The sequence below is a fragment of the Crinia signifera genome, chromosome 6 (genome assembly GCF_055691185.1).
Source record: "Crinia signifera chromosome 6, ASM5569118v1, whole genome shotgun sequence".
NCBI classification, from domain to species: domain Eukaryota; kingdom Metazoa; phylum Chordata; class Amphibia; order Anura; family Myobatrachidae; genus Crinia; species Crinia signifera.
In genome coordinates, this window is record NC_139222.1 from 40,801,145 (window position 1) to 40,821,430 (window position 20,286).

General features: G+C 50.6%; 1 long non-coding RNA gene across 1 annotated transcript; it reads left to right on the forward strand.

The window, feature by feature from the left end:
- Positions 1–9,182: 9,182 nt before the first annotated feature.
- On the forward strand, positions 9,183–20,009 carry LOC146006929 (uncharacterized). Its single transcript, XR_014444129.1, has 3 exons — positions 9,183–9,319; positions 10,049–10,204; positions 19,962–20,009. It is a non-coding gene; the product is annotated as an uncharacterized LOC146006929 (long non-coding RNA).
- Positions 20,010–20,286: the final 277 nt, after the last annotated feature.

The following is a 20,286-nucleotide window of genomic DNA, read 5'->3' on the forward strand; positions in this document are numbered from 1 at the left end:
GCAGAATGCTATGGGGCGAAGGAATGCTATGGGGCAGAGTGGGTAGCGGAAGATCTACAGGGCAGAGTGGACAGTGGAATGCCATGGGCAGCGTAAGGACTATGGGGCAATATCAGGAAGGAGGGGCACAAGCACCCGGGATAAGGGGGTACTCACTGCCACCTGTAGCGCTTCTGCATCACAACTCCTTCTGGACTCGCTCCACAGCAGGTGAGGCTTTGTCTTGTGTCCTCAGCTCCTGCAGCAGGAGGTACTGGGTCGTCCTCGGCTCCGCCTGTCGTGCTGTTCTGGGTTGGCCTATGCAAGTTCCACCACCGGCTCCTACCAGGCTAGGGATCTTCCTGGGTCCTCTCCTACGCTCTGCTGTCTCCTGTCCTCCCCGCGGCTCTTGTCCTTGATGTTGCCTCAATGTGTCTTAATGTGTCTTGATGTGTCCTTGATGTTGACAATGCTATGGGGCAGAGTGGGCAGTCGAATAGTATGGGGCAGAGTGGGCAGTCGAATGCTATGGGGTGGATGAATGCTATGGGGCAGAGTGGGCAGTGGAATACTATTGGACAGAGTGGGCAGTGGAATTCTATGGTGTGGAGGAATGCTATGGGGCACAATGGGCAGCAGGATGTTATGGGGCAGAGGAATGCTATGGGGCAGAGTGGGCAGCAGAATGCTATGGGGCGGAGGAATGCTATTGGGCAGAGCGGGTAGCGGGATATCTACAGGGCAGAGTAGGCAGCGGAATGCCATGGGGCAGAGTGGGTAGCGGAATGCTATGGGGCAGAATGGGCAGCGAAATGCCATGGGGCAGAGTGAGCAGCAGAATGCTAGGGGGCAGAGAGGGCAGTGGAATGCTAGGGGGCAGAGAGGGCAGTGAAATGCTAGGGGGCAGAGTGGGCAGCTTAATGCTAGGGGCGGAGGAAGGGAAGGAATACTATGGGCAGAGTGGGCAGTGGGCGAGGTCTGCCAATGGAGGTTGTACCAACTACAGACTGGTGAGTGCTGCTTATTCTTTCTGGGAGAGAGAGAGAGAGAGAGAGAGAGAGAGAGAGAGAGGTCTACAGGGCAGTGGGCAGCGGAATGCCATGGGGCAGTCGCCAGCAGAATGCCATGGGGCAGAGTCGGCAGCGGAATGCTATGCGGCAGAGTGGACAGCATAATGCTAGGGGGCGGAGAAATGCTATGGGGGAAGGAATACTATGGGCAGAGTGGGCAGCAGAATGCTATGGGGCGGAGGAATGCTATGGGGCAGAGTGGGTAGCGGAAGATCTACAGGGCAGAGTGGACAGCGGAATGCCATGGGCAGAGTGGGCAGCGTAAGGACTATGGGGCAATATCAGGAAGGAGGCGCACAAGCACCCGGGATAAGGGGGTACTCACTGCCACCTGTAGCGCTTCTGCATCACAACTCCTTCTGGACTCGCTCCACAGCAGGTGAGGCTTTGTTTTGTGTCCTCAGCTCCTGCAGCAGGAGGTGCTGGGTCGTCCTCGGCTCCGCCTGTCGTGCTGTTCTGGGTCGGCCTATGCAAGTTCCACCACCGGCTCCTACCAGGCTAGGGATCTTCCTGGGTCCTCTCCTACGCTCTGCTGTCTCCTGTCCTCCCCGCGGCTCTTGTCCTTGATGTTGCCTCAATGTGTCTTAATGTGTCCTTGATGTTGACAATGCTATGGGGCAGAGTGGGCAGTCGAATAGTATGGGGCAGACTGGGCAGCTGAATGCTATGGGGCAGAGTGGGCAGTTGAATGCTATCGGGTGGATGAATGCTATGGGGCAGACTGGGCAGCTGAATGCTATGGGGCAGAGTGGGCAGTCGAATGCTATGGGGTGGATGAATGCTATGGGGCAGAGTGGGCAGTGGAATACTATTGGACAGAGTGGGCAGTGGAATTCTATGGTGTGGAGGAATGCTATGGGGCAGAATGGGCAGCGGAATGTTATGGGGCGGAGGAATGCTATTGGGCAGAGCGGGTAGCGGAATTCTATGGGGAGGAGGAATGCTATGGGGCAGAGTGGGCAGCAGAATGCTATGGGGCCGAGGAATGCTATTGGGCAGAGCGGGTAGCGGAATATCTACAGGGCAGAGTAGGCAGCGGAATGCCATGGGGCAGAGTGGGCAGCGGAATGCTATGGGGCAGAATGGGCAGCGGAATGCCATGGGGCAGAGTGAGCAGCAGAATGCTAGGGGGCAGAGAGGGCAGTGGAATGCTAGGGGGCAGAGAGGGCAGTGGAATGCTAGGGGGCACAGGGGGCAGCTTAATGCTAGGGGCGAAGGAAGGGAAGGAATACTATGGGCAGAGTGGGCAGTGGGAGAGGTCTGCCAATGGAGGTTGTACCAACTACAGACTGGTGAGTGCTGCTTATTCTTTCTGAGAGAGAGAGAGAGAGAGAGAGATGGATGAACGAAGAAAGCGACATTCAGAGACTGTATTGTTTGTAGAAAAGGTAGGACAAATTTTAATCCATAGGAGATCTACTTTTTGGGGGTCGCAGCCCCCGTCTTCAGGATCAAATAACAAATACAAAACTACACAGGGGCGGATTGGGAATTAAAACCAGCCCGGGAAATATCTTGAGGCAGCCCCGGGGGGCGGGGAGGAAGGATGTTGCGCGCCGCAGGCGCGCCCAATTTTGGGGGGCATGGCCTAGCAATATGGAGGTGTGGCCTATTTCAATGAGGCCACGCCCCATTTTTGACGCTGTGGGGCATGGCTAGTGGCTCTGAGCTGCTGGCTATGTCCCCGGCAAGGACAGAGAGAGTGACAGCAGACAGAGAGTGACAGCGAGGACACAGAGAGAGCCACATATGTATATTGAGCATCACTGTGTGTGGCAAATGTGTAATGGGCATCACGGTGTGTGGCCTATGTATAATGAGTCCTTTATACATAGGTCACACACCATGATGCCCATTATACATATGCCATACACCGTGATGCCCATTATACATAATTGAAATGTCAGCTGAGAGGGGAGCATGAGTGCGTTCAGCGCTACCCTCTCCTCCTGTCCCTGTCTCTCAGCTCATCATCAGTAGTTCAGCTGCTAGCAGCCAGTGGTGGGTAAACGGTGCTGCCAGATGGTGTGCCCACAGTGCAAATGCACTGTGGGCAAGGCACAACTGGCACACAGATAGTTACGTCCCTGTGTGGAACACAGATCAGGCTGCTTCTGCCTCCACCATACACATTATTATGTTTTTCTCTAGTGTTTAATGACAGGGGGCATGTGTTGGTGCACTGCCCTTCCCTAAAACAACCACTGTCTGCCAAGATAATGATCTTTCTTTTACTTACCATGTTCTTGGTCTTCTTTCTTCTCCTTCTGTCTTTCTCTTTTCTTCTCCTTCTGTCTTTCTTCTCTTTTCTTCTCCTTCTGTCTTCTAGGGCTCCTCGCTGTATGCTCCTCACTGAATGATGCAAAATGTTATGAGGTGGGAGGGGGTCTCTTTTCAAGTGTAAAGGCCCCCTCCACTAGTGCACTTTGGAATGTTTAATCCGATGCAGAGCAATCAAATTAAATTAAAATGTAAAATGGAGGTAGAATCTACCTTCATTTTACATTCCCTCTCCCCCAGGACCCAGATAGCAGCATATTCTACCAGGTACCAGCATCTTCTACATTCATACATACTACACCCACTGCCGCTCTCATTCATACATACTCCACACACTGCCGCTCTCATTCATACATACTACACACACTACCGCTCTCATTCATACATTCTACACACACTGCCGGCCTCATTCATACATTCTACACACACGGTCACCCTCATTCATACATACTACACACACACACTGCCGCCGTCATTCATACATACTACACACACTGCCACCATCATTTATACATACTACACACACACACACTGCCGCCGTCATTTATACAAACTACACACAAAGACACCATTGTACATACATACTACACACTGCCACCCTCATTCATACATACATACATACTACACACACACACTGCCGCCATCATTTATACAAACTACACACACTGACACCGTCATACATACATCCTACACACACTGCCGCCCTCATTCATACATACATACATACATACATACTACACCCACTGCCGCTATCATTCATAAATACTACACCCACTGCCGCTCTCATACATACATACTACACCCACTGCCGCTCTCATACATACATACTACACACACTGCCGCTCTCATTCATACATACTACACACACACACTGCCGCCGTCATTTATACAAACTACACACACTGATGCCGTCATACATACATACATACTACACACACACACTGCCGCCATCATTTATACAAACTACACACACTGACACCGTCATACATACATCCTACACACACTGCCGCCCTCATTCATTCATAAATACTACACCCACTGCCGCTCTCATTCATACATACTACACACACTGACGCTCTCATTCATACATACTATACCGACTGTCGCTCTCATTCATAAATACTACACACACTGCTGCTCTCATTCATACATACTACACACACTGACGCTCTCATTCATACATACTACACACACTGCTGCTCTCATTCATAAATACTACACACACTGCCACTCTCATTCATAAATACTACACACACTGCCGCTCTCATTCATACATACTACACACACTGACGCTCTCATTCATAAATACTACACACACTGCCGCTCTCATTCATAAATACTACACACACTGACGCTCTCATTCATACATACTACACCGACTGCCACTCTCATTCATAAATACTACACACACTGCTGCTCTCATTCATACATACTACACACACTGACGCTCTCATTCATACATACTACACACACTGCTGCTCTCATTCATAAATACTACACACACTGCCGCTCTCATTCATACATACTACACACACCGACGCTCTCATTCATAAATACTACACACACTGCTGCTCTCATTCATACATACTACACACACTGCCGCCATCATTTATACATACTCCACACACTGCCACCCTCATTCATACATACTACACACACTGACGCTGTCATTCATACATACTACACACACTGACGCTGTCATTCATACATACTACACACACTGACGCTGTCATTCATACATACTACACACACTGACGCTCTCATTCATAAATACTACACACACTGCCGCTCTCATTCATACATACTACACACACTGACGCTCTCATTCATACATACTACACACACTGCCATCATCATTTATACATACTCCACACACTGCCGCCCTCATTCATACATACTACACACACTGTCGCCCTCATTCATACTACACACACACACACACTGCCACCGACATTTATACAAACTCCACACACCGACGCCGTCATACATACATACATACATACTACACACTGCCACCCTCATTCATACATCCTACACACACTGTCATCCTCATTCATACATAAATACATACATACTATGCACACATGTAGGAAGTGGTGCTTCCTCCTGCACCCACAGGAGACGGCGTGCACGAGAGGCAGATTCCTGGCACGGTCAGGAAGCTCCGGGTCCGCCGCTGTATCCGGGGCCGACCTCGGCTGTCTTCCAGAGACCCAGCAGCAGCAGTGCTGCAATAAGCCCCACCGCCTCTTCCTACCGCAATAACTTCCCTCCCAGTCCGCCCGGCAGTACACTGCCCCCCCCCCCCCCATCTGTCAGCCGGAAGGGGGATGACGGGAGCGACGGAGTTCCCATGGGCGGAAACAGACAGCTCCACTGAGCCGCGGCGCTGAGTAGACAGGGGAGCAAAGAAAAATAAGTAAATCAGTGCTCGAAGAAAGTTCCTGGTATACACATACACACACACAAATATATATATATATATATATATATATATATATATATATATATATATATATATATATATATATATATACTTCTCTGAGACCAAAAATTATTATTTCTGGCAGTGCCACTGCCATATACCTGCCTCCTTTGGCCGCCCTCAGACCTGCTGCTGTCTGCCTGCTTCTAACGCTGCTGCTGCTGACAGTCGGCTCACCTGCTGTTGCTCGAGTCTTCAGCTGCCGGGTGGAGGGGGAACGGGCGCTGGGAGGTGCAGCGCGCGCATGCGCAGCAGCCCTCCCGCAGCCATTTTTTATTTGGGCAAAGTGCCCCTTCAAATGAGTTGTGGGAAATGGCCCAGTTTTCCATTGGCCAATCCGCCCCTGCCGGAGCCTGTCTATTCAGTGCCACCTCCGAACTGGGGCAAATGCAGAATTTTGTTGGGTGTATTGTATGTACTGTACATCATTACACACACACTTTTGTACACAGACATACTGTACATACATGCTGTACATACATACATACATACATACATACATACATGGCATACTTACAAAAACATCACACATACTACACACTACAGACAGCACATATATACACACTTCAAACACACATACACACACACACACACACATTAGCATAAAAAACATGACACAACATATACATCCAAGCATACATAGCATACAGTACATACAATCATCAACACACATAGCATATACACACATTACTTACATATATCATATACATACACACATACAGCATATACACATGGCATGCATAGACACAGCATATACACACTGACACACACAAAGCATAACATAGCACACATATACAGCATGTACACAGACACACACATATGCACACATCATGTACACACTGACACATATAGCATACAGACACACACTCCCCTCTCAATATCAGGAGAGCAAATGCCAGTATAGTAACAAAGCCAATAACAAAGGCATTTAACACTCACCCCTGCCCTGCTTGCTTCAGATTCTAAAGAAACTTCCTGCATCCCCCGGCCACATGGACTCCGGAGTACAGCCTGAGAGGAGCTGAGCTGCACGCTGAATCCACAGCTAGCTCCCCCTGCTGTCAGCCAGCAGCACAGCAGTAAAAAAAAAAAAACTCACTAGGAGGAGGAAGCCGCCCGAAGCTGTCAGCTCTGTGAATCGGGCTGAAAGCACCGCGGGAGGTGCTGCGTGCGACCGCACATGCGCACCAGCCCTCCCGCGGCCATTTTTAAATTGGTCACAGCTGAGGCCGGCCGCGGCCATCTTTGTTTAGAGTACTTTGCTGCGGCCGCGGCCGGTAACCGCGGAGATGGCGGTTCGGCGGGTCGCGGCCCAGCCAGGGAGGGTGGGCGGCCGCTAAAACTTTAAAATGTGCCGGCCCACCGGGAAACGGCCCGGTTTCCCGGTGGGCCAATCCGCCCCTGAAACTACATATATATATAATAGAGTACATTTAACACTTAAGGTGTGTACACACGGGAGCAATATTGTGTGAAATCGCTGGGAATATGGTCGCTGAGCGACCATATTGCCAGTGATTTGGAGCGCAGGTGGCGATAAATCGCCAGCTGCGCGCTCCCGTGTGCACTGCCTAATGGACGCTGGTCGCAGGAGCATGCTCCTGCGACCAGCGGCTTTCCCCGCGATCGCTGTGCCGGAAGGTCAGCGCCAGGGAGATCAGCATTGATCTCCCCAGTCCCGTGCGGCTGCTCCCTCCCTCCTCCCATCAAAGTGACAGCAGCAGCGTCTGCTGCTGCTGCACTCCCCCTCCGCCCCGTAGCAGTGTCTCCTTGTCATCGCTGATGAAAAGGAGACACTGAGCAATATGATTGCTGGGGATATATTGCTAGCAATATATCTCCAGCAATCATATTTCCCCGTGTGTACACAGCATTACCCTCCACCTGTGATGAGCTCGGGATACGGTCGTATTATCGACCACAGTTAGGTCGACAGTCATTAGGTCAACACTGTTGGGTCGACAGGCAGCAAGGTCAACATTGATGAAGGTCGACAGGTGTCTAGGTCGACATGGGTTAGGTCGATATGGGTTTTTACACTGTGTTTTGTGTCGACAGGTGGTATTTCATGCCCTACCATCCACTAGGGCATGGTGGGAGAGTAAAATAGTGTGCCGAGCGCAGCGAGGCACCGTGCCCGAAGCAAGCGATGTGAGGGGCTGCAGTTGACTTCCAACTGTGTCCATGTCGACTGGGTCGACATTCGGGGGAAAAAAACAGTGAAAAAACCCCATGTCGAACTGTCGACCTAACCCATGTATACCTAACGCATTTGTCGACCAAAACCCATGTCGACCTTGTCCCATGTCGACCTAGACACCTGTTGACCTTCACACATGTCGACCTTGCTACCTGTCGACCCAACGGTGTTGACCTAATGACTGTCGACCTAAGTGTGGGCAGTGGAATGCTAGGGGGCAGAGTGGGCAGCATAATGCTAGGGGCGGAGGAAGGGAAGGAATACTATGGGCAGAGTGGGCAGTGGAATTCTATGGGGCAGCCTCGTGGGGCGGAGGAATGCCATGGGCAGAGATGGCAGCGTAAGGACTATGTGGCAATATAGGTGGTACTCCCCGCCACCTGTAGCGCTTCTCTGTCCCACCCACAACTCCTTTTGGACTCGCACCACAGCACACCCGGGATGCTGCGTATCGCACCAAACCACTGTAACATGAAGTTTGCAAGTGCGGTGTAATGACTGTGGCTGCTCCTCTGCTAGGTAGGTATAGATCCCCTTCAATTACAGTTACTGCATTGTGTTACAGAACTTTTTAATTATCCCAGATAGTTCCTCTTCTGTAAATCAGTTCAGTTACTGCTCTGCTAGTTGTGTCTTCGGCTCCTGACCTGCAGCAGGAGGTGCTGGGTCGTCCTCGGCTCCGCCTGTCGTGCTGTTCTGGTTCGGCCTCTGCTTTCACCCCCGGCTCCTATCAGGCTGGGGATCTTCCTCTGTCCTCTCCTCCGCTGGGCTGTCTCCTGTCCTCTGCGCAGCTCCTGTCCTTAATGTTGCCTCATGTTCAAAGCTCACTTTCGGGCAGGCAGCTCACAGGGCAGCTCCGCACCACTGAGGGGGCTTCTACAGGTCTCTCCAGCTAGGGGTCCTTTGCGTGTCCTCCACACTTCTGTTCCTCGAGAGAGAGGGTGTCCTCCGCGGTGCCTGCGCGCCTTGATCTCCACTTGCTGCGTCCTCTATCTTCTTCGGAGCAACCCCGGGGGAATCCTCCGGCTGGGTGTGCTCCCAGGTAATTTACCCCTTCAGCACCTTCTTCCTCGAGGTTCTAGTCTTCACCCTCTCGGCTCCTCCACGGGCAGGCACTATGTAGGACACCTCGGCAGCACACATCATTCTGAATCTGTTCTCTCTGGGTTTGGGGCTCCTCCTGTGGTTGGCAGCTAGTGGGGGCAGCGCGGTTCCCTTCCCTCTGGCAGGTGGCAGCAGTAGGGGACTTGGAGGAGCCTGGCGCCATTCCTGGTCACACAGCTGCGCAGCCTCCGCTCCTTACAGGTCAGCAGCTCACAGCACTGCACAGGCCCTTGTCCTCTCCAGGGATCACCCTTCCCGGTGCCGGCTCTCTCTGCTGTGGGTTATGCATCGCTGCAGGACCGCCTCTGCTCCCCCTGCCCTACTCTCTCTATAGTCCCTGTCACTGGCTCACCCGCCATAGTCTGTACTGGCTGTATCATATATTTTTATATTTCTTTTTACTCAAAGGCTATATATCCCCCTTCCCACTTGCAGTGTGGTATAATGTGTGGGGACTGCAGTGATGCATAATGTGTGTGGATTGCCATATATCCACCACATGTTTCTTGGGTTCAATTTGAGCAGAGGATGTTAAGGACGAGAAGGGGCCTGAGAGTTACAAGTGTACCGGGCCCCAAGGTGTCTGTTCCTGGCCCTGCTGCTCCACTTGTACGAAAAAAAACATATATGAATGTAATGTTATCTGTACAGCCTTTGAGTCATGTGACAACATTGTGACATATAACAAAGTATTAGTAAGAGGAATCCAGCGCAGAGACATAGAAATACATCTATCTAAATACTGTATACAATGTATAAAACATGCAGAACTAATCGCCAGTTGGTGTATTTGTGGTCTCTGTTATATGTGATCTGGCAAATGCTGCAAAGTGAAGTGTGATCCATGTATATGTATATATATATATATATATATATACACACACCGTATGTTCCCTGTGTAGTGATCATTCTCCTCCTGTCGCCACGTAGATAATACTTAACTCCATGCATCGCTACCAACCAAGGCTCCATATCCTGCTGTCAGACCGGCGTCAGGGGGGAGAAGCGCGCGCTGCGCAGAACTTTGTTTCCTTCGTGTTTCCGGAGACTCAGTTTATAGCAGTCACCGCATATCAGAATCATAGAGTAAGCTATATAGTCCCCACGGCTGCATTATTCATCCTCCCGTGTCATCTTCCCTGCCCTCCTCCGTCTGTGGCTGCTGCCCACATCTCACCCAAATCTGGGCACCGAGCAAACATCAATATCCGCTCATCCTCCTCGTTCCACACCAGAACTTTCCCTCTACCTGGTACTTCCAATCTCCCAAGCATACACACATATCACCACAGCCCACTCTGCTTTTCCTGTGTGACATCGGGTGCAGCTATCCCCTAACACGACCTCTGCCACAATCTAGGCACAGACACGGATAAGGAGGTGGAGTAGGCGTCCTACATTCTCCGTACTGCACCTTCCAAGTCACACAGGTTATCCTCATTCTCAGTAGGTATAGTGGGCAGCTGCCCAGGGCTCCACAATTCTAGGGTCAAGAAGCATTCTCTGCCTACCTCCCAGCCTGCAGCCAGGAGGTGAATGTCTGTCAACATGCTGATTGGATTGGTGGATGACTGAGAGCTGTTCACCAATCAGCGTGCTGCTAATAGCCATCTACTGTATGAAAGCATTGGGAGAGATGGTGCAGGGCTGCAATAGGGCATTTACCTTATGCGGCCATACATCAATGCTGTAACTTTCCATCATCCATCTGATGATTGGCAGACATATATGATTGACAATCTGCCAGGGAATAGGGAAAATTCAGCATGCTACTGATACCAATTCTTTTGGGGTTGGAATCAGCAAAGCAGGGATTTCCAACATGTTGGATTCCCCCATTCTATGACTCAGACGATGGCAAAATGAGGAATTGGGACAAAACATTATAGATGTATCCCTAAACTGCACAGCTTATCAGAATGCATACAGTAACAAATAAGTACTCCGGAACCAATCCACTTCTTATAGTCATTAATAACGACTACAAGAAGACGTGAGACTGCTATGGTAACAATGCATACAGTAGTTAATAAAAGAATATAAAAAAATACAAGCACACACATACACATACACAGACACACACACACAAACACACACACACACAGGCAGGGCTGCAACTAGAATTTTTCATCTTTTGGGTCAAGGCAGTAATTTGTCTCCGCTCTGTCTGCCTGCACATATGGGTATCACATCCAGCACCCTAGACCTTCACCCCTAGTTGCGGCCCAGCAGTGCGGGAGACATCGCTCCACGTCCCACACCCAGTGTCTCCCATGACCCAGTGCCAGCCCGCCCGGCGCACGGAGCTTGCTGCTGGAGGCCTGGCTTCAGGGCCGGCGTTACCCGCTCAGTAGAGCCTGCAAAGCAGGGAGGCGCCAGGCTGGAGAGGCGCCGCTGTCCCTGCTCTGCGACTCTGCTCCTGCTGTACATAACTGTTCCTACCACTGCACCTGTCAACAGAGGCACTGGCAGCTGTGTGGACAATACGGTGTGTTCAAAAAACAAGGCAGTGCTACCGCTGCAGTTATATTGCAGAGCGGCCAGCCTTCAGTCAGCAGCACGCCCCCTCCCCCTGACCCACGCGAGAATACAGCACATTGACGTTCCCCCCGCCCAGCAGAGCCTCAAATCAATTTGCTGCTGCGGTCGGCCGCGCTGTGCCTTTCCGCGGCTGCAGTCATCGGCAAAAGAGGAAATGCTCACCTCTCTCCCAGCTACACAAGGCAGCACAAGGTAGGCTGCTGTGGGCACCGGTGCAACGAGCGGGAAGTAAGTGCTATGAATGCTGCAACGCAATTCAGGTCACTGGTCAGCAGGATGGGGCACGGGAGACACTGTCTCCCCCCCTTCTGTCACTGTAACCTAACCCCCCTGTGTTCTGTCACTGTCAGACCCCCATGTTCTGTCACTGTCAGCCCCCCCTTCTGTCACTGTAACCCCCCCCCCTTTGTTCTGTCACTGTCACCTTCCCCCCCTGTGTTCTGTCACTGTCAGCCCCCCCTGTGTTCTGTCACTGTCAGCCCCCCTGTGTTCTGTCACTGTAACCCCCCTGTTTTCTGTCACTGTCAGCCCCCCTGTGTTCTGTCACTGTAACCCCCCCTGTTTTCTGTCACTATCAGCCCCCCCTGTGTTCTGTCACTGTCAGCCCCCCTGTGTTCTGTCACTGTAACCCCCCTGTGTTCTGTCACCCCCCCCCCTGTGTTCTGTCACTGTCAGCCCCCCTGTGTTCTGTCGCTATCAGCCCCCCTGTGTTCTGTCGCTATCAGCCCCCCTGTTCTGTCACTATCAGCCCCCCTGTGTTCTGTCGCTATCAGCCCCCCCTGTGTTCTGTCGCTATCAGCCCCCCTGTGTTCTGTCGCTATCAGCCCCCCTGTGTTCTGTCACTATCAGCCCCCCTGTGTTCTGTCACTATCAGCCCCCCTGTGTTCTGTCACTATCAGCCCCCCTGTGTTCTGTCACTATCAGCCCCCCTGTGTTCTGTCACTGTCAGCCCCCCTGTGTTCTGTCACTATCAGCCCCCCTGTGTTCTGTCACTATCAGCCCCCCTGTGTTCTGTCACTATCATTGTGCCCAATGAGAAAGACGGCCCTGGCGTGCACATAGACGTTCTCTAAGAATCTCCACCCCCCTTCGCCACCCATCGCATTTATAATTGTTCTAACATATGTGATAATTATAGCAAAGGACAGCCCTTGCGTTAAGAGCTGTCCTTTGCGGTGAGAGTCGCCGGGTCCCAGCAGGTCCCGGCGGCTCCCCCCTCCCTCACACACCCGGCGCTGCTGCTGCTGCGCCGGGCTCTCCTCCTCCCTGCACCCGGAAGAGGATCAGTGCAGGGAGGAGGTCACAGGTCCGGGCAGCACATCTCTGAGGGGGGAGGGGGCGATGCGGGGCGGCGGGGGTCCGTGCGGGGCGGCGGTGGTATGCGGTAGAAGCCCATTGGCTTCTATGGGGCATCGCTAGCTTAATAACGGGGTTTTTACCACATTTAACGGGGTTTTTACCACATTTTTATCTTAGAGAATCTCCCCCATAATCTGCAGTCCCTGGCCTAGTGGAGCTTACAATCTATATTCCCTACCACGTATACATGCACACACAGACATTCTAGGGTTAATTTTGTTGGGAGACAAAAAAAAATATTTCTCTTTCAATGGTCCTGGTGACACAGCTCAACACTGGGATGTAGGAGGGTCCGAAGGAGCCAGGCACCTATCCTAAAGTTTTAGAGGGTAGGCTCCTCCCCTACTGCATCCCTGGACTCTTCAGTTCGTGTTAGGTGCCCACTGGAGTGGGTGCTATTCTAAAGGGCTGCAGGAGCAGCCGAAGAATTAGAGTAGTTAGGGGATTTTTATTGTTTTATTAACTTTTACCCTAGCTAGGTAGGCACAGTGTGAGGATTCTCATAGTGAATCCTCACACTGCTAGCGCAGCATTAGCTGACAGAAGCGCGTCCTGTCAGCTCACTGTGCACAGGGGAGACACTGTCTGGTCTCCCTGTGCAGCGCTTATGGCCTTTTCTAAGAGGCTGCCTGGGCTCCGGAGTACCCTGAAACCGGCTCCACATTTAGGTGGGGATCATGGGGGACAGGCGCTCCGTGATGGCGGCGGCCATTTTATGCGGAGCTTACACGCTGAGCTCCTATATGAGAGGACAGCAGCGTTGTGACAGGCATGTTCCAAGTGATCCCCAGTTGAGGGGGAGACACTGGAACTAGGAAATCCTACCTAAGGAGCGGCTGGCTGGGGGTGGTTGGCGCCAAAAGGTCACGGACCCCGCAGCAGCAGGGACCTGTGGTCTCTTCCTTCACTCTGACTTTGGCGCCTTTCAGAACGCTTACAGCGGAGCTGAGCTGGCTTACTGATCCTGGCAGAGTGACTTGGATTTCCTGGGCATCGCTTCCCCGCAGTTGAAACCAACAGACAGATAAGTGACTGGGTGCATTGCCTCTGTATAAACGCTTGTACATTGTTTGCACTGTGTATACTGATAGATATACATTTATCACTTGCATCATGTCTGAGCATCAGGCTGTGGTTTTGGGGGAGGGAGCCCTTAGTGCACTGAGCGCGTGCAATGTTTGCACACAAAAGTTTGTCCCTGAGCAGATGGCCAAGGGGGGCTTATGTATTACTTGCGCTGATGTGAGACCCATGGGCAGTGAACCCCATAGGGCAGAGCAGATGGAACCTGCGTGGGCAAGGGCCCTAGGCAGGTCAGTAAACGCTTTGGTGCAGCTTTTGGACAGGCAGAGTGATGGGCTGGTAGAATCACAGAGACCTATGCCATCATCTCAGCAGTCGTCTGGCTCCTTGCCTCTTACCCAGGCAGATCCTGCGCTGATTCAGGTGATGCAGGATACTGCTAAAGGGATCAACAGGTTCAGTGAAATGCTGGACAAAATGGATGATGTGGCAGGGACCCCTAGAAGGTCTTATGCTTTAACTACTGTGGTAGATGAAGAGGAAGGAGAGTATACTGACATCCCCTGGGATCAGGGTGATGATTGGGAAGAGAACTCTGCTGCTGGTATAGAGGATCTCATTGTAGCTGTGAAGCAGGCTTTAAAGCTGTCTGTGGAGGATAAGACTCCTGTTAAAGGTGTTTTTAAGCGACAGCGGAAGGAGGCTGTTACTTTTCCTTCAGATGAGGGGTTACAGGAATTGTTAGAAGGGGCTTGGAAAACTCCTGATAAGAGGCTTCAGATGCCTAAGCGATTCCTTAGTCTGTACCCCATGCCAGAGTCTCATGCGGAGCTCTGGGAGAAGGTCCCAGTTGTGGACGCTTCAGTGGCACGGTTGTCCAAGGCTACTGTATTACCAGTACAAGGCGGTGCAGCTTTTAAAGATTCTGTGGATAAAAAGCTGGAGGGAAACCTCAAGGCTATCTTTGAAGGGGTGGGGTTTACCTTACGGCCCCTTATTGCTTCAGCCTGGGTCTCTAAGGCCATGATAGAGTGGGCTGGTGAATTATGCACCATGCTGCAGGCTGACCCTGGTGCGTTACTGCTTGCAGAAAAGATTAAGGCAGCGGCAGAATATGCAGTGGAAGCAGAGGAGGAAGCTATTAAAATGGCAACCAGAGTGTCCACAATCTCCATTAATGCCAGGAGAGTGCTTTGGCTTAAAGCCTGGGAAGCAGACAATGAGTCCAAGAAGGCTCTGGAAACATTAGCCTTCAGAGGAAAGGTACTCTTTGGTACCGAATTAGAGGAGATTATAAAACAGGCCACGGGCGGCAAAAGTACATTCCTGCCGGCCTCCTCAGCAAAGCAGACGTCCAGATTTTCTGCTTTTAAGCCGTCCTTTCGGCCCTCCCCTAGAGGTGGTGCGTCCTTTCGAGGACAGTCTTTCAGGGGAAGGTTTCAGTCCTCTAGAGGCAAGACACAAAAGTCAAAATTTGGCTCTTTTCACAAGAAGCCTGCCACAAAAGGAGAGGACAAACCCTCTGCATGACTGTCAGGGGCTTCGCCCGACAGTGACAAAAGTGGGGGGGCGTCTCACACTCTTCAGGGACGCTTGGGCTTCTCTAGACCAGGATGCCTGGGTGTTAGATATTATAACACAGGGTTACAAAATCCCTTTCAGAGGGCCGCCTCCGAAGAGGTTCATTCCCACATCCTTACCAAAGGAGGCACGGCTTCGTACAGCTCTTGTGAGAGCAGCTCACTCCCTTTTGGAAAAAGGGGTGGTTACACTAGTCCCCAAGGCAGAGTGGAAGAAAGGCTTTTACTCCACGCTGTTCCTGGTGCCCAAACCAGACGGGTCTTTCAGACCAATACTAAATTTGAAGTCTCTAAATGTTCATTTATGGGTAGACCATTTCAAAATGGAGTCCCTACGGTCAGTACTCCTGAGTCTGGACCAGGGAGAATTTTTGGCGTCCATGGATGTCCAGGACGCATATCTGCACGTCCCTATACACCCGGAGCATCAGACCTTGTTGAGGTTTGCCATAGGAGACCTGCATTTACAATTCCGGGCGTTACCCTTTGGGCTAGCAACCGCGCCAAGGGTATTCACAAAGATAATGTCAGTGATGGCGGCGGTGCTGAGGCTCAGGGGAATCACAGTAATACCCTATTTGGACGATCTCCTGTTCAAAGCAGAGTCAGCAGCCATGCTGCAGAGTCACTTGGCAGAGGCCATCAGTTTTTTGCAGGCTCACGGCTGGATTTTAAATTTGCAAAAATCTCAGTTGGTACCGTCACAAAGGCTCCAATTCTTGGGAGTCATACTGGACACCCATCTTCATCGGGTTTTCCTCCCGGAGGTAAAGGCCAGGGATCTGGTCACACTAGTCCAGGAGATTCTCAGGGCTCAGAGCATTTCAGTATGGAGGTGCCTCAAGCTCCTGGGGAAAATGGTGGCGTCATTCGAGACGCTTCAATTTGCCAGGTTCCACTCTCGGAGGTTCCAATGGAACATTTTGTCAGCCTGGTCAGGAAACACTTTGACCATGAAATCCGAGATGATAGTGCTGTCTTCGGACACTCGGGAATCCTTGAAATGGTGGACAGAAGTAGATTCCCTTCAGTGGGGTCGGTCATTACAGACCTGGGACTGGTTGGTAGTAACTACCGACGCCAGTCTCAGGGGCTGGGGGGCAGTAGTCCTGGATCTCAGGCTTCAGGGCCTGTGGACGGCAGAGGAATCAGCGTTACCAATCAACATCTTGGAGCTGAGAGCTGTCTGGAAAGTGATTTCCTTGGCGGGAGACAGGTTACAGAACCTCCCTTTGAGGATTCAGACCGACAATGCCACAGCTGTGGCGTATCTGAATCACCAGGGAGGTACACGCAGCAAATTGGCCATGTGGGAGGTGTCCAGAATCTTCCTATGGGCGGAACAGAATGTTCCAGCTGTATCGGCTATATTCATTCCAGGAATAGAGAATATAGAAGCCGACTTCCTGAGCAGGGAGGAGCTCAAGGAAGGGGAATGGAGCTTACACCCTCAGGTGTTTCACCAGATCACTTCGATGTGGGGAATTCCGGATGTGGACCTGATGGCATCCAGGGTCAACCGTCAAGTGCCCAGGTTCTATGCCAGAACGAGGGATCCACTAGCGGAGGCAGTGGATGCCATGACTATTCACTGGCAGGGAGATCTCCTTTATGCGTTCCCACCAGTACCAATGTTACCGAGACTTCTGAAGAAAATACAGGGGCAGAAGGTTCCAGTGATCTTAGTGGCCCCAGATTGGCCAAGGAGGTCCTGGTACTCGAGGCTTCAGAGGTTGTCTGTGGACTCATGGCGTCTACCTCTGAGACCAGACCTTCTAAGACAAGGCCCATTCAATCACCTGGATTCCGATCGATTGATTTTGACGGCCTGGCTATTGAAACCACCATTTTGAAAAGGAAAGGGTTTTCTGATGCAGTAGTACAGACGATGATAAAAGCCAGAAAAGCTGTATCTTCGGCAAATTATTATAGAGTCTGGAAGACTTACATCCGATGGTGTGAGAGAAGAAAGGCTCATACATCTCATTTTAAGCTATCAAGAATGATGGAATTCTTACAAGATGGTTTTTCATCGGGTCTAAGCCTTCAGTCACTGAAGGTGCAGATTTCGGCCTTGTCCATCTATTTCCAGAAAAAGATAGCCATTTTGCCGGAAATTCAAACCTTTTTACAAGGAGTATCCAGGTTGAAACCTCCATACAAGCAACCAGTAGCACCTTGGGATCTATCACTGGTTTTGGAATGCCTTCAGAAGGCACCACGTGGAAGCTAGTGTTTTTGTTAGCAGTAGCATCTGCTAAAAGAGTATCAGAGTTGGGAGCCTTGTCATGCAAATCTCCCTTCTTAATTTTTCATGATGACAGGGCTGTTCTGAGAACAGTGCCTCAATTTTTACCGAAGGTAGTCTCTGCCTTCCATTTAAATCAGGAGATAGTTCTACCTGTGTTTCAACCCCCAGAGGGTTCTAAGAAAAGGGACAAGTTGAAGACTTTGGATGTTGTGCGTGCCTTACGCATATATGTGGACAGAGTGAAGAGTATCAGAAAGACTGACACATTATTGGTACTGTATGACGTACACAAAATTGGTTGGCCTGCTTCTAAGCAGACTATTGCTAGGTGGTTGCGATCTGTGATAGCCTTTGCATACACCAAGGTGGGTAGGCCTGTACCGGCCAGAATTAATGCGCATACCACCAGGTCAGTTGCCACCTCTTGGGCGGTTCGACATGGGGCCACAGCTGAGCAGGTTTGCAGAGCTGCCACTTGGTCATCTGTTCACACATTTGCCAAATTCTATAGATTCCATGAGTTCGCGTCGGAGGACGCATCATTCGGGCGAGCAGTGCTGAGAGCTGCAGACCTGAGCGTACCCTCCCAAAGGACCGGCTCTGGAACGTCCCAGTGTTGAGCTGTGTCACCAGGACCATTGAAAGAGAAAAAGGGATTTTTGTAAGAACTTACCGTTCGAATCCCTTTCTCTGATATGGTCCTGGTGACACAGCGATCCCTCCCTTACGCTCAGTAAGTATGCCAGAAGTTTCATGATGTTCATGTTAAAATGGTTAAAAGTTAACAGTTTCTGTTATAAAATGTGCATATAATATGTGCAGGCGTTTGTACTGAGTTAATGTATTCCAGTGGCTTTGAAAGATTGAACTGAAGAGTCCAGGGATGCAGTAGGGGAGGAGCCTACCCTCTAAAACTTTAGGATAGGTGCCTGGCTCCTTCGGACCCTCCTACATCCCAGTGTTGAGCTGTGTCACCAGGACCATATCAGAGAAAGGGATTCGAACGGTAAGTTCTTACAAAAATCCCTTTTTTTAGACTATGGGAGGAAACCCACACAAGCATGGTGAGAATATACAGACTCCACAGTTAGAGCCATGGTGGAAATCACCAGTGCTGTGAGGCATGGGTTCGAATCCCACCATGGCTCTAACCCAGTGGTACCTGGTTGGGATCATTTGGTCTACAGCATGATGGTCGACAGTCATTAGGTCGACATGGGAAAAGGTAGACATGAATCTAGGTGAACATGGGAAAAGGTCAACATGGTTCTATGTCGAAAGGTCATTAGTTCGTCAGGTCGTTAATTCGACAGGTCATTGGTTCGACAATGTCTATGTCGACAGTCAAAAGGTCGACATGGGTTTTTTCACTGTTTTTTTTACCTGAATGTCAACACAGTCCACATGGACACAGTTTCAAGTGCACCGCATCCCCTTGCATCGCTCACTGCGCTCGGCACACTATTTTATTCTCCCACCACGCCCTAGTGGATGGTAGGGCATGAAATACCGGCTGTCGGCACATGTTGGCGCAAAAAACTGTGATTAAACCCATGTCGACCTTATGACTGTCGACCTAGACATTGTCGAACTAACGACCTGTCGAACTAATGACCGTTCGACCTAGAACCATTGACATTTTCCTATGTCGACCTAGACCCATGTCAACCTTTTCCCATGTCGACCTATTGGTGTCGACCATCATACTGTAGACCAAATGACCGCATCCTGTGGTACCCAACTCAGTCTTCGAGAGCTACCAACAGTTCACGTTTTTCAGCTCACCCAGCAGGTACACTTATTACTCACTAACACATTTTAAAAGATCCACAGGTAGAGCTAATTACTTCACGTGTGATTGTGTGAGGAGACCTGGAAAACATGCCCCTTTGGTAGCTCTTGAGGACTGGAGTTGGCTACTCCAGCTCTAACCATTACACCGACTGTGCTGCCCAATTATATCACTAACGCTGCATGTTCCTGCAGGTCGCTAGTGAGGTCCATGTCCAACTCTTTTTGAAAACACCAAAGAGTTTGAAGTGAATTCCTACCTATTAGAACAAGTTATTTTTCCTCTGTATATTAACAGATCACACAGCTGAAGATTGCCAGCAACCCGTTTGCTAAAGGTTTCCGGTATGTGGAAAGAGATGTATGGTAACGACAGGGTCTCATATAAGGGTTCTGTGTCGCTGTATTGTGGCTATTTGGACCTCAGTATTATTTTCTTTGCTTTCAAGGTTACTGTCTCGTGTTCCAGATCCTCTCAAAATACACATGAAGGATTCTCCAGAAAGGTGAAATGTCGCATTTATTCATATATTTTATGCACAGAAACGTGTCCTTCAATGAAAGTGACAAATGTCAGGGAGAAAAATGGGGAGAGAAAGAGGGTAACAGGGTGAGACAGGGAG